This window comes from Rhopalosiphum maidis, chromosome 4, assembly GCF_003676215.2.
Source record: "Rhopalosiphum maidis isolate BTI-1 chromosome 4, ASM367621v3, whole genome shotgun sequence".
NCBI lineage: Eukaryota > Metazoa > Arthropoda > Insecta > Hemiptera > Aphididae > Rhopalosiphum > Rhopalosiphum maidis.
In genome coordinates this window covers 22,362,641-22,379,120 of record NC_040880.1, presented here as the reverse complement: position 1 = coordinate 22,379,120, position 16,480 = coordinate 22,362,641, and the positions used below count along the sequence as shown (strand labels likewise).

Genomic DNA, 16,480 nt, shown 5'->3' with positions numbered 1-16,480 from the left:
TTAAAATTAAAATAATATCTCAACTTTATAATATTAAGCCAAATATGTATCTGTATATTTTTTTAAAACTAAAATGTGTTTATATTATATTATTATAGGTTAATTTAAATTAATATTCAAAATTGCTTAAGTGCTTCGTATTAAACTATTTAAATTTTAGATAACTATAAGCGAGTATTTTATATAGTTAGTGTTTATTGAAATTTCTGAGCAGAACGATGAATATATTGGTCTTACAATATAATGTGTGTTTTTTTTGTGTCATATGTCCACATTTTAGTTCAGAAAAAATACTTACATTATAAACTTTGAACATAGTTGTTGGTAGCAAATTGTATCTAGTTGATACTTTAAATAGTCGAAAATAATTTATTAACACATACCTACATTAGTATTCATTTAGTTAATAAAAACCTATAATATTATATGAAGTAATATATTTTAATACTTATAATAATAATTAAGAAAAAAAAACTTAGAAGAATAAATTATAAATAAAGTATCCTTAGAAGCATAAGCTAACAGACCGTCCTTGCTCAGATTTATTTTCCAAATTCAAATTTATCATATCCATTACTGTGATTTACTCAATGATAAAGTACACTCAAAAACTTCTATGAAAAAGAGAAACTTCTCTGGTTTTTTTTTATTATTAATTTAATTTTAATGTATCTGTGGTTATAGTATTTCATGTCGATAATATTTACTTTGCTCACTCCTTTGAGTTTATAAATATTTGTATTTAATTTCGAACTTATTCTTAATTTTTATAAGCTAAAATAACTTTAAACACTAATTAATGCAATGTCAAGAAAGATATTGAACGTTGTTTAAGTGTTATAGAAATAAGATGTTACCGTAAGCAAAAAAAAAAAAATGTATTTAATAATAAATAATAATATAGTATAGTAATAGTTTTACTATAAATGCTCCATCAATGTCAAAAACGAATCTTTTTTTTATTAAAGTCGTATAAAATGCACCACAAAATGTTAGCCACAAACTAAACGTTTTATAAAAACACAATTAGGCTAGGTTAGAAATTTGTGAAAAACTTAGAACTAAGGTGTTGTGTTATTTAGAATTTATTTTTTTTATTTAAGCATACAATACGAGCGTGAGTCCAATTAACATTTAATATCGATACAATAAAAATTACAAATGTGATATAATAGTGAAATATAATCGTTAAAATTATTTGGTTAGGTTTGTAAAATAGAAAATTAGGGGTCAGAATTGGCAATTTATTCACAATTTTTATTTTGTTAGAACATTAAGGATTTAGATGCTGTTTTCTTCATAAAGGAATCTTCTAGATGCTCGGTATAAAATGAATATTTAATATATTTTGGTATTCTGAACAATTTTGAATTATATATTGAATTATTAGATAGATTTGACATTTATTGTAAATTGGAGTAGGATCTTTATTCATGAAGGACGAGTGTGTCAAATTTGTATGTTTAATTCTAGGACTCTAGATATGGTAATTTCCTGTAGTTTTATAAATGTGGGGAACTTGACATTTTTAATTTTTATCCCATTTGAGTTCATAAGTAAATAAAATAAGAATCTCAATATTTTTGCCATATTATATTTGTTTTATGTTTGAAGCTTTGATGTCATCAACTGGTATTTCAGTGGTTATTGTGTACTGGTTCATTCTGTTAGAAAAAAATACTGTTTTTTGTTAGTTGTCCGATTATAGCAATGTTTGATTGCATATTCTTTTGAGTTGAATTTGATTCATTTTAGATGTATTAAGTAATTTAGTCTGTCGGGTTCTTAAATGTCAGGAAAGTGCTGAGATATTTAATACATCCAACATCTACGAGCACCAATAAAGTGTGTTAGATGTAAAAAAAAAAATAACAGTTTCTGGTCATGAGTTTAACGGTTATCCGTAAATATTATTGTGTTTCGTGGTTTTTAATGAAAAAAATATACCTGCAGTGTTTTACGTGTAATGAAGAGAAATATGTCTCTTAGGAAATGACATTCTGGTGGCATTTAAGTAAAGTGGTTTTATCCTTTTAATATTTCGAAAAACGAGTACATTTATTTATATTATACCTACTTATCCTTTACATAGGTACCTACCTAATAAATGTTTACTACCTTTAAGCCACATAAAACTATTTTATATACGAAAATATAACAGCTGTAAGAAACCACCGTTTTTTAAGCTTGTTGAACATATATAAAATTGTATACTCAGTTATAACTTATAAATTACGTATAATCATCAGTATATAACACTTTTAATGTATCATATTGAAAACATTATTAGTTTAAAAGTGTAAAACTAATTTTTACTTGAAAACGTTTAAATGTTTAAGCTATAATACATCGTACCAAAGTATATTTCGAAACCTATGTACAATTTTGATATAATTTTTTTATTGAACATTTGAACAATATTTTTAAAAACGATTTTAGGAATATTTGTTTGATTTGTTTAATTTAAAAAGAAGATTTCCTCGTGAAGATTTCTATTCACTGAAAAAAAGCATTTAATACCTAGACAATTTTGCATTTTATATTAAAGAAACTTCAATATATATATTTTTTTCTTGGAACGAGCTATTGTCTATTAGATATTATAATATTAAATAGTTATAAGTTATATTATAATAATAATAAAAAAAAATGTTTTCCTTCATTAATTAAAAAACATATGTTTTATGGTTCAATGTATGGTCTCAATATTAGGTTACATTTAATCACACTAACTTAGAATATTGGATAAAACTTACACTCGATTAATTATTATCTGTGTTTTTTATTAAAATATTCATATTTCATCGTACTGAGTTATAAAATATTAATTGATTTGTATTTATTATTTATTGTTTTAGGTATCTATGATTGCATCAAGGTAGATTGTCAAAACGAACAAATACAATTAAAAAGTAAAACAATTTAATTAAAAAAACGGACTATCATACCTTAAAACAAGATAGATTTTGTAATTAAAAATTAACTATGCATTATAAATTAAAATAAGTTTGCTTTAAATATAATATCTTATACAAATAATTTAATTTATAAATACTATATAACATAAACAATACGTTACTGTTCTAGAGCTTCCACTATTGTAACTTATAGATTGGAAATTAACAGCTTTATTGAGTTCTATCAACGAATAGTATTTTATCTTCATGGAATTAATCAAAAGAAAAATATATACTTTATGATTATGATAATTTGTTATGCAAATTATAAATATTCTCTATAAAAAAAAAAAAAAAGGTTATCAGTTTCATTATTTTAAAGAGCCATTTATTCGATATCAAGTTAAGTTAATTTAATTAATTTTAGCATCAAACTAAATATTGAAATCAATTGGATACATAACTTTTATATGTTGGCAGAGATACAATACATTGTTTATAATAGTTATGTACTTAAACATTTTCATTAAAATTATGACTGTCAATTTGTACACTGCTTATATAATTCAATATTATTATAATATTATTTAACACTTAAGATTTATCGTTTGGTTTGAAACGAAATTGTATTTTATCACCACAACCATATCCTCAAAATGTATTACTTATTTTTGAATATACATAATATTTTATATATACACACAATTTTATTATATAGCTTCTTATTATTATTACTTATCAGGTTATATCATTTTTCTAAGAGCAAACAAATTACAGCTACTTAAAGTAGGTACATTGCACTCATAATATATATTTTAGTAAATATAATAAATTTATTTACTTATTTCAATAATATGATAAATGCTGCCTTAATTATATTTAAACGATTTTTGACAAAATAAACTGCCCTTAACAATCTAATATAACATATATAATATATATGTTGTATACATATTTTTTTAAATAACTGTTGAAATTTTATATTCAAAATATTAAACTAAATATTATATTATATTTAATTTCTAAGTAAAGTAGGTATGTTACACTTATTTTAAAGATCTCTACGCTTTAAATGGCCCAAATTTAATTATTTCACGCATTATTTATTCTATAAATATATTTTTGAAAAATTCAAAAATTGATACTCTGTATAAAAAGTTTTTTTTCTGTTTAAATTAAAAATTTAAAAATTAAATAATATACAAATATATTTCCAAGACGATTTAATGTAATTTCAATTTTTAAATAATCACAAAATTCATAGTCATTAACTCCTTCTTAAAAAAAAGAAAAGGTATTTCAATAAATGCGAACAAACTTAAATGAAATACTTTTAATAAGAATTTATTTAAAACAAATAATGATCAAGTTTATTTAGACAGTTTTAAATTAGTTTATTTTATAAAGAAAAATATAATTAGCGTACACTAATTTTGATGGTATTTATTTCGATATAAGTAAAAGTAATAAATAGTTGCACATGTGTGCGCGTACATATGCTTTTAAATATAATACGTTGTGAGTCTTGAATTCATGGACGGATAGGCCATTTTTGGCCTACCGGGAAATTTTAAAAAGGGGCCCCCGCATTAAAAAAAAAAAGTCTAAAAAGGGCCCCATCACCGAAATATGAAGAGGGGCCCACCGGTAAATGCCCGGTTTCCCGGTAGGCCTATCCACCCATGGTCTTGATAAATACAAATATAGGTGTCTAAAAGTGTAATCTAAAAATATCAAAAACATAAATAATAAATAATGATGCTAATTTTAATAATTTCTTGTATAGTATAATATGGAAAATTAACGATGATATATCGTGAATTTTAATCATCCGTAAGTGATTTACAAAGTTGTAATAGTGAGATTAACAAATTATAATGGCATTCTACCACTGATTACTCGTAACCTAATTAATGTTTATGAACTTTTTATTTATTACAACGAAGATTCTTTGGACATTGAATGAAGTAAATTGTATTACTTTACTATAATAATGTGCAAAAACTATAGTTGGACAATTTATTGTTTAGATTTAGAAAATGAATTAGAAAAATTTGAGTATATTTTTTTAGAAGGTTAAAAGTAAAGATAAAAATGTGTCCTAAATATATTTTAGTACTATTGAAGAAGCCAAAAAACAACCACGACATTCACATTTTGTTATAGAATTATTTTATTTTCTCAATAGTTTAGTAGATGATAAATTTTTATTCATAAGCTAAAAAAAAAAAAAATAACTCTATCTCATGAAATCTAATGAGTGGTTATGATTACCTACAAACACTTCTGGATATTAAGTCCGTTTTTGCGTTTACTACCACAATTAAGTGGTAGAAATGCATAACTCAGTTCTGAACGAACCAAAATTATAATTAACCAAACAGTGTAACCCTTTCATTGTCCTATCATTTTTTTTTTTGCATGCAAATATATAACAAGATATGAATCTTGTAGGAACAGTACCTAAACATGTAACAATTTCTAGCCTAATGGTTCAATTTAAATCTATGCAATTGCATAGATTAATAGTTATTAGATGCTATAGTCTTGATTTTTCTGTTTGACGTTTGTACTATAAATAATTGTATAATGATATGTTTAACACAAATTGTATTATATGCTGTTGTTATTTGATTAGTTTAACCTATACTTCGATGATTTATTCTGACTTAATATCATGACCGTTATATGGTATTTTATGAAATAAATACTATTTTACAAAAGTGTAGAAGCTATACGTACTAATTAAGTACGAATCATTTGTATAATTATATTTATTATAAAATTATACAATATTTTAAATCGCATTAGTAACATTATTAAGCTCTATTTTATATACGTTTACTTTTAAACAGAACATTATAGGGTATTTAAAACACCAACTCATGAATTTCATATAATCCATAGTCCATTAAATGCATTTTTAAAATATAAAACATTAATTTACAGTATTTGCGGTTTGTCTAAAAAAAATAATATACTTTATAGTATATATCATGTATTTTTTTTTTTATATTTTACGTATCGAAGGTATCAACTGATATTAATAAATAAAAATTCATACTAACAACTGGTTTTGGTCATTGATTACACCTATATTCCATAATAATTAACAAATGGCAAAAACCATCACCCGTTACTTATATAAGTAATATGAAAGAAAATTTGCATTACAAATTTACAACCAAAATTAGTTTAGAACTTTAGTTAAAACTACCAACTATACATTGAAAAACGACTAAACCTCTGTATGTGGTTGAATTAAATAGATCTATAATGAATTAAATAAATAATTTTCCACAGAGTATCTTGGTTATAGTACCTACATGAGATGAAAGTTACTGATTATTAAAATCACAAAATTATTATTCACGAACAATTACAGTATCTGCATAATTAGTGCACAAGAGACTCAATTAAGTACATACATAATTTCTAAAATGTAAAATATGTTTGGTAATTGTTTAAATACACACGCATATTTAAAAGGTTTCTATACTCCACGTGGTACATATTTTTATTGAAGATTTCACTCATAACAATATAAATGTGTAGGTCTATTGAGTACTCCGTTAAATGATCATTTTTGTATTTAAGAAATTATACAGTTGATACTTGATGCTAAAATAATATTATAGATTTATAACTATACGTCATATAATAATGATGTGATTGAAGTTATATTTCTGTAACTTTGTATATATTATATAATGTGTACATCTAATACAAATTTATAACGTGAAATTTTACAATTGAGAAAAAATTTTCATATCAATACAGAATTCATTTTATTTATTACATTAAGGATTATTCTTTTTTTAGTTTTTAAATAAACACACTTTGAAATTGAAATTTCCAGAAAAACTTATTTCTGATTTATATTTATTGTGTGTGATATTTGAATTACAAAATAGCAGTATTGTAAAATCAACGACTTACTCGACGATGATGTACAATCGACACATTCTTTATAGCAGCACGAGTTATTTTAAATTTCTCGATTATGTTTTTGTATCTTATAAAATAAGAAAGTTCTTATGTTTATTAATTTGTATGGTATACGTTGATAAATAATATCAATACCTTATTACTTGTGTATTTGGGGATCAGTACATTTTCCCGACATTCAATTGCCCGACACTATATTTGCTCGATACTACGATTGCCCGACAATATCAAATTAAATTATGAATACATTTTTGTCAAAAATTATTCCAAATTTCAACAAAATATTTTACTATATTATATTATTTTACAAATTAATTTCACATTCAAAATTATACAACTTACAATAACTCGACAATATAAAGTTCACGAGCCTTTCGTTTCAAATTATGAACAGCCGTGATGATATCTTTTCTAGTAGCATCGGGGTTATGGTTATGCTCTCTTGTATTTCGTAAGTTATGCTATCCACTAATTAGAATGGTGCCAGCATAACCACTACAATTGAGAGTTTTTTTTCTTTTCTCAACACCAATAATACAAATCATTTCTATTTTTGTTTTTTGTCATTATATAACCATCATCACCAAGTCTTATACCACCTATATTTGATGAAACGGTTTCACAAATTTGTGCCATCTTCCGATTTTTATTAAAAAAATAATCAAAATAGAATCAAACAGAACAAAATCAAATTATAATATTTTTAGAAGAAAGAAGTAAAATTTGTACTAGATGTATACCAATACGGCAATGCCGGCCTTAAGGGGTGGAGGGGAAAGCGGTGCGACCGCACCAGGCTCCACATCCCAGAAATTATACTAATAGGAATATCACTTTATCTATAAATAAACAGAATAATATTGTCTCCCTTTAAACAGTAATACATAAATGGCGACCCGTGTTGTTTTTTGTCTATGTCGAATCATTAAAATAATTCTATATACATTTTCAAAACAAGACTGATAGGTGGTATTTTTTCACAGGCATTTATTTAGAAAAACAATACTTTGTAGTTCGTATACTTCTGTATCATGTCATCTAGAGTTCGGGATAAGTTTAGAAGTTATCCGTCAGGAAATTAAAAATGGCAGAAAAAAAACACAAGGGAAAAAAGTTTAAATAAACTGCGCGGATCTTTCAACAAATTTGTTACATTATCTTTAAATTCTACCCAATCGTTTCAAAATGCTCCGACAAAGAATAGTCAAAACAGAAAAAAACAATCTATTCCAGCATAAGTTATTGGACCTGGCCCTTATCAGCATCAAACATAGTATTGCCGATTCTTTGATCTGTTTGCATCAAAAAAAGCACAGAAAAAATATTTAAATAATATTATATTATGTTAATTTTTTTTTATTCCAAGTAAATGTATACTCATTGCATCATGGTTATAATTTATGTTCAATATAATAAAAATATTTATTAATAAAATATTGTTTGTACATTGTACCTAAGTACATTAAACCTACTCATTTTGTGTCTCATATAATATAAAAAATGCGAATTGGATTTTATTATAGTTTATATATAAAAATTTAGGTTTCTAACATACCTTAAAGGGCTTAAAGTTTACAAAATTATAAAAAATTAAAGTAATTCCTTAGAAAATAAAATAAATATAGACGTGTATATCGTATAATGTAAATATAAATAATTAATAAATTAATATCTATGGCCATATGGGGCCCCGCAAAATTCTGCACAGGGCCCCCAAAACCATCGGGCCGGCACTGTTATACGGCTATAACTGTACTGTACTGAACTATCAAACATCGTGTCAAAAACCTATTGTCGTTTTATCTGTCTATCGCTTACCGGTTTATTCAGAAATGAAAATCTTATCGTGAATAGCATTAGTGTAATTCGTGACAGACAATGCAACAACATTTTACTTATCTTACTTTTATGTTATATATATAGAACGATATTATCCATGATAAAATATTCGTCTGATTTTGGTTTTTTTTTGAATTATTCTATATTAATAAATAATAATAATAACAGATTATATATTAGTATTACGTACAATAAAAATATGTAATATATATTGTCGGGCCAATGTAATGTAATGTCGGGTAAAAGTATTGTCAGGCATTCGAGTGTTGGGCAATCATATCAGACCCGTGTATTTGTATATCAAAAAGAATTCAATTAAAAAAATTAGTATGTGATTACTCTATTAATTAATAAAAAAAATAAATTTCTAAAAAAGTTAAAATTATGTATGGAATAAAAAAAAAATTGTAACACATTTTAAATGGTTTTTTATGTTTCAATTAATTTTATTGTTTTATGTTATTCAACTTCTTTTTGAAAAAAATTCGGTATAAGAATAATAATTTTTTTGGAAACATAATTTATTATATTATTTATCCCTCGTATATTGTTATCATGACATTAATGTATGCATTAAATTACAAGTAACGATATTCGTATTTACCTGGAGGGGCTATCTTTGTACTGAAAAAATGAACGCTTAAATAATGAATAAGTATAACAATATAATATTAGCTAGTGATATAAGCTAAATTAAGTATTTTACTTTAGCACCCATAATATTATAAAATGTTGACCTTTTAATTTATACACTATCTGTTTCATCCATGTATAATGTATATACTACAACTATATAATATCATACATATAACATATATGATTATTATGCGTTTTGAATAAAAAAAAATATCAATATCTTCAATATAATATTATAGTATATTATATTTTATCTGAATCATAGAGTTTATATTTCTAAAATTTTCAATCACATTAACCATTACCATAGATACCTATCGTTGTTCGGACCATGTCTATAACACGTCATGGCATTATGAGTTAGAACTAAAAAGGCACTAGATTACCGTTTAGCATATTAATCATATTCTTTATAACAAATATGTACCTATTCAATATATTTTAAGATATTTTACACATAAACATTGTTATGAGTAATTTATTTGAAATAAAAATACTGTAAATATCTGTAGTAATTGGTAGTGATTCGAACTTCAATAGCAATTGTTTTTCAAACAATGATTTACTATTGCTTCAAAATATAAAGTAATATTATGTCATTTAATACTTTGCTGACGTGACTTATCCAATATACTGAGTGCTTTAAACAAAGTATATTTTGATTACTGTTTGGTTTTATTTTATTTTTGTTTTTATGAGAAGTTTTTTTTTAATAAGAAAATAACGTCTGAATAAAATATGACTATTAAACAAGAACATAAGTTGTTCAAAATACAACAATAATTTTAATAATAAAATATAGTTTTTTTGTGGTTATTCAGTTATAACTTTGATATTACTGTAAAATACGATATTTAATCATAACATTTTCTAAAAATATTTAACGGTTTAGACTTAAAAATTACATAAGAAAATTAACTTTCAATAATATAACAGAGTGTATAGGTAATATGTATAATGTAAAAAAACCAATACCGATAAATACGTCTTAACTCTTAGTATTTAAGTATTGATTTATGATGGTTTTTTAGATTTATATTTAAATGAACACAAAGAATTCATATCAGGAAACAATTTTTTTTTTTAATACAATTGAATATAAATTAACCATATTTTTATACAAAGTATATATGATTAAGAACGATTTTCAATGTACATGATGTATTGTTATGTTATATACATATATACATATATATATATATATATATTTATATAATTGAGTATCTATTTAATTTATATATATATATAAAAAAAAAATAGCATTTACTTCAACATTCGATTCATAAATTAATCTATTTCTCTTATACCCATAGGGCTATGATAATATTACGACAGACTTAACTCGTTTACTTGTACTTACGCTGTCGTGAATTCTTAGAAATTTTAATTATAAAACAACAATAGGCTATATTGTCTATTATCGTATGAATGTATAAAACTTAAATATTTTAAATGAAACCCTAACTTTACGATAAAGTGTTTTGTTTTGTGTGTTATTGTAACTGATGTTGTAGTATATTATTATTATGGTAATATCAGTAGTAGTCACGTCCATTCGCTCGATAACGCGGAGACGATCGGTTTGTGTAAATCGAATTTTTCGATGTCGACGTTGGGCAATTTAATAGGTAAGTTTATGAGTTCAAAACTCAACAGGATTAAGAAGAAACATCGTGTAAGTATAGAAACTTTTGGAAACTTTTGTCATTACACCACTATTGAGAATAAAATGACTCGACTCGCTTAGATAAGCGAAAGAAACTGATGGGAAGCCGATGTTCGTTGTTCAAATGTTTGTTTTTGTTTGTCTTGGTCTTGATACCTAATATTTTAGTTATCTTACGTACGGAAAACGTGAAAATTAAATTATGTAATAAATAATAGTTCGTCCAGCTTAAAATAAAAACAATTTTGTATGGTCTATTGTTTAAATTATTTGTCGCGGACACTTTTACGGTTGGATAAACCAATATTCATTGTATAACGCGGACACTTTGTACTAGTATATACATAAAGTATACATCGTAAATATAAGTTATATACCTAAATAGTAAGTTTATATAATATCAATTATTAAAAAATGTAAAAAATCAATAAAAATCACTTTTACAAACGTTAAAAGATAGGTATAGGTAGTATATATCAACAAGTCAAAATAATTAGTATTTTTAAAATTTATTACTACTATATTATCAAAAGTTATGTTAAAAAATAAATTTAAAATTTGAACAATATAAATATAAATAAATAATGATATTGAAAAGAATCGTTAAATATTACACGTCATGTATAATATAGCAAATAATATTGGGAATTTAAAAATTCGAAATTTGTTATTTCCTTTTTTGACGCAATAGTTACGTACGTTTGATAGTTTATCATTGTCACCAGCATTGGATTTTTGTCTCTTATTTATTATTAAGGGGAGTTGCATTTCGAACAGATGCTATGACGGACTTGTTTATATTTTATATACACTTTATGTATTTATGTATATAATAGTACAAAGTTTAATGCTCGACTGTACAAAGTGACCTAAAACCGTATATATTATTATCATGACTCGTAAGTTTATGCATTTGCATATCAACTCTACAATTCGTATTTAATGTTAAATGACATGGACAATTTTTTTTTTTTTTTTAAATAAAAAAATACGATAAATGTATACCATTCAAGTGTTGTAGTTATAAACAAAATATTGACTTAAAACGGTTAGGGGTTGACTATAAAAACTACACATTGCATGTAGATAAAATTATTGTATTATATATTATAAATTAAACTACCATTTGCTTGATTAAAGCATATTCGTTTGAAGTAGATGCGTACGCACTATCTTAAACTGCAGTCGTGAAATTTATCTTCTATTTCAGTAAGTCATTGAATACGTAATTTCGGGCGTTGATACAATTGTGGCTACGTCATCTCGTTTGATGTTCAGAGCAATAAGGACTCGATATGGAGTTCGTAACTACTTTTACAACACAAACCTAGAAACTTTTGGTCCATTAGTTGATATCGTAAGTACTCATAGACGCGTTCGTAAAATAAAATATTTTCCCTCCGTGGTACATCGCTTACGTGACCAATTCCACAGATCTATACTTTAAAAGTTTAAAGAAAATTATTTTGCACAAGGCGTACAAGTCCTATTTTGTATTTTGTCTTATTACATACTTTTTAGTACAACACCTAAACACGTGACTCGCCTTTTTTAATAAAATGGAATGCATTACATTCTGTAAGTAGTAAGTACTATATAAACGACAAACATACACAATTGTTTTCATAGACTAATAAACCATAAAATATAGAATGTTAATATAATCTTAAATCATAATTATCCATTATCTATTATATCTATATCAATGGTCAGCGGATTACGGTCCACGTTCGGACCGCAAAAGGCAGAGGCAGAAAACTGGATCATCAAAATATCTCGATTAGATAGTGTTAGATTGTGTAATTTATTAATTATAAACATTAAAAAAAAAAAAAATGTTTTTGTCTAGGCCTTATTTATTTATTGTTTTAATCTTTCGAACTACAAAAAAAATTACTTGCCGACCCCTGATCTATAGATTTGTCTTTATTATCTATTAATTATGATACTAATTACAAAATAGTATGGACAATCCATTTTGTTGTATATTTTGTTGAATTCAGTATGTAGTTAGAGTACTCCTTGACATACACTTAGACATTTATGAAAATGGTTGTTACTTCTTAAATAATTAATATATAGTACTATTATTTTAATTTATTTTATAACAAATCATATAGTTTAATTAAAAATTGTAATTTACATAAATGCACCTTTACAGTTATTTTAAAACAGAATACAACTAAAATATGACTTTAAATTTAAATTAAATGATTATATTATTTTTTTCTAAATCGATAGACTATGTAAAAATGCGGAACACATTAATAAAATTATTAGTATAGTTATAACAAGGTATGTATTATTACACATTTATGAGTAAAACGTAAAACGTTTTTTTTTCCATAATATTATTATCGATTATCAATAGTAACAAATGTATTACCGATAAATAACTGGACTGACGTAAAATGAGCGTTCGTTAAAAAAAAAATAACATGCAAATCTGATTTATAAAAGCAACATTATACATTTATAAATGTCGTCTAATGAGTTTTTATCATAATCCTAAACATTTTAAAATAAATCAAATAAAATATTTGTTGTGTGAGTTAAATAGGTAAAAACTGTTTTTATTTATACTTATAACTACCAAGTTAAAAGTATTTTAAATAATCAAATTAATTTTTTTTTTTTCAGAGAAATATATTATTCTAATATATACGTAAGTAACAATAATTATATTATGTTATTATAGTAAATATTATTATATTTTAATGTAATTTGAAAATTTATTTTGAGATCTTAAAATATGAATAGTTTTTAATATAGATATACTGGTTGTAATTTAATCATTCAAAGTTCAAATAAACAGAATTTTTATTCAAGAAGATACAACGTAAATTTAAAATGCCACGTTTTTATTAAATTAAAAATCGATAAGGTACCTAGGAAAGCTATTTATAATATTAAACTATTAAATATCTTATATTATTCAATAAAATGTAATTATATTTTAGTAATTTGACAGCAAAATTTTGTATCAAAAATTCTGTATTTTTAATTATTTAATATATTATATAATATTTAGATAATAATTAATGCTTAAATAATTTTAATATGTACTTAATTTATTCTTACTTGTATTATTTTGCAATAGTGAATTAAAAAAAAAAACCTATTACGAGTATTATTATAATATAGTTGATGTTTATCACATTACAATGAATTCAAATCACTACTATATATTTATTTTTAACTAAACAGTTATACATTTATATGATAAACTATTTATACTAATTATATTATAATGTTGATTTTAATATTATTCAAATAGGTAAATGATATATTAATAACTAATATATATATATAATAATAATTTTTTTTTGTTTTGTGAACTATGTATACACTATAGAATATATTATACTATAGCTAGTGTCTACTAATTGATTTCATCCATATACTATTAAACTGTACAAACTTAAAAAATAAATAATACATTTAAAATTTAAAAATATTTTATTTCAATAATATCGATTTGAAAATTGGTTATATTATTTTGTTATTAAAATTAAAATCTATAACGCACTTAAACTAAACGTAGTTCTAATGCTATTTTAAATATAAAAATAAAACTCACATGATGTTGTTGAGATTGTGATTACTAATATGTACCCATCAACTATTATTAATATTATTTGCGTAACACTTAATACAAAAAGTACTTTTGACTTTTATTATAGTTACAAAAATATATCATTATTGGCTTAAGACAGACTTATTGTCCTGGTTTCACAAAGGTGACTGAATAATAGAGTGGGTATATGTTGAGGGTATTCAATTAAATAATGTCATATTCATTGTTGCATAATAATAGCTGTCAAATTAGTGTATTTTCTATCCATGTTATCATACAAAGTAAAAACTTGTTTTGGAACAATGTGACGTTTTCGTATACGTGCTTTACAAACCTACGCACTTGTGTTTCAATAACCTTATACTAATGGGGTTTTATTACTATTATACATCAATGGATATCTCAAAATATATTTGAACGTAAGCATTTTTACATCTTCCAACAATTAATAATACAACATTAAAGTAGGGTTTAACGAACGTAGATGGAATTTAAACAAACATTTTAATTATTTTAAACAGTTGTATTATTCTTTAAAATTGAAATTAATAAAGAGTTACTCAACATGTGGTTCGAAAATATAATATACTTCACATTATGACAATATATTTGAGATTTTAGAAGTTATTAAAAACAAAAATGTATAATTTAAAAAAAAAGAATGTAACCAAAAAAAAATCATTGCATTATAATTTTTAGGGAGTTAGTCGGGGGTGAGGTGTGGAAAAGATTATGTGATTCTTTAATTTCGTAATATTTTTTGAATTTAAACAATAAATTATTAGTTATTATGTTTGTTATTTAAAACAACATTTTAAAACACGTAACTTCAAAGTTTTATCTAAATTTTTCCATACGTGAATTTTAATTTAAAAAAATGTATCTGCCGTAGAAATGATAAGCTAATACAACTTCAATTAAACTAATTTCTAATTAATTATTCAGCTTTTAAAATGTTTGTATTAAACTAAGTATATTATGCGTACTCAAACACAATACAATTTTATTTTTGTACAATGTTTTAAACGCCAGTATTTATTTATAATACGTTTAGTAACAATAGTAATTTCCACTACCACAATTTATAAATTCTAATATTATTTTTAGTAGGTATTAATTTGTAAAATTTATTCATATTATTTCTATATATAATATTATTCTTTAGTATGATAAATTGCACATACAAAGCACCGTTTCATAAAAATATTTTTAATAGTTTTATTATTATAACTCACAGTTTACGTATTTAAATATTTAGTTTATAATTGTATTAATTTTCCTATAAAAATTAGAATACTTCAAAGGGAATCTTTTGAATACAGTCCTAAAGCTAACAGCGTATGGTGCTAAATGGCTTGATGTTATATGCTGTGTTTACTGTGAACAAACAAATTGAGGATGCTAACAGTTTATTGGTAAAATATCTGTTTTATTTTCATTCTCCCACTAAAGTTCCAAGGATATATTGCTAATTTTGATTTGCTCGACTCGATCTTGTTATTTACTGTGAAATAGTAGCATTCCGCTGACAGTAATATATTTACATTAAAAATAAATACAAATTGTTAATACAGTTTTTAGCGATAGAGCCGGATGTCGACATAGATTAAAAATTACGATTGACAAATGACAAGTACAAATAACTTTCATCAAACGTTATTTATGGATGATGGCCATCGCCATTATACGGTAGTACATTAATATTAAGTTAATTGACACTATTTACTACCAGTTGTTCAGAGAATTCTCCAAGGTACCTACATTATATTGTATTATCTATGTTCCGGATTATACTTCTTGCATACGTGGGTATAATTTGTATCATATTGTCTCAAATTCCATTGCTACAGTTTTAAATTTAACATTCTTAATTCTTCGTCAGTAATTTTAAATATACGCATGTTTTTTATGAAAATA

General features: G+C 24.1%; 1 protein-coding gene across 2 annotated transcripts in view; it reads left to right on the top strand.

The window, feature by feature from the left end:
* Positions 1–16,480, top strand: part of LOC113560429 (neuropeptide CCHamide-1 receptor-like) — a 105,439-nt gene that overhangs the window by 41,650 nt on the left and 47,309 nt on the right. The window contains exon 2 of one of the 2 annotated variants that reach the window (XM_026966293.1): positions 13,627–13,651. The exons of the other annotated variant lie outside the window; for it this stretch is intronic. The gene's annotated coding sequence lies outside the window, so the exon portion shown is untranslated. The remainder of the gene's footprint in view (positions 1–13,626; positions 13,652–16,480) is intronic. 2 annotated transcript variants of the gene reach the window in all.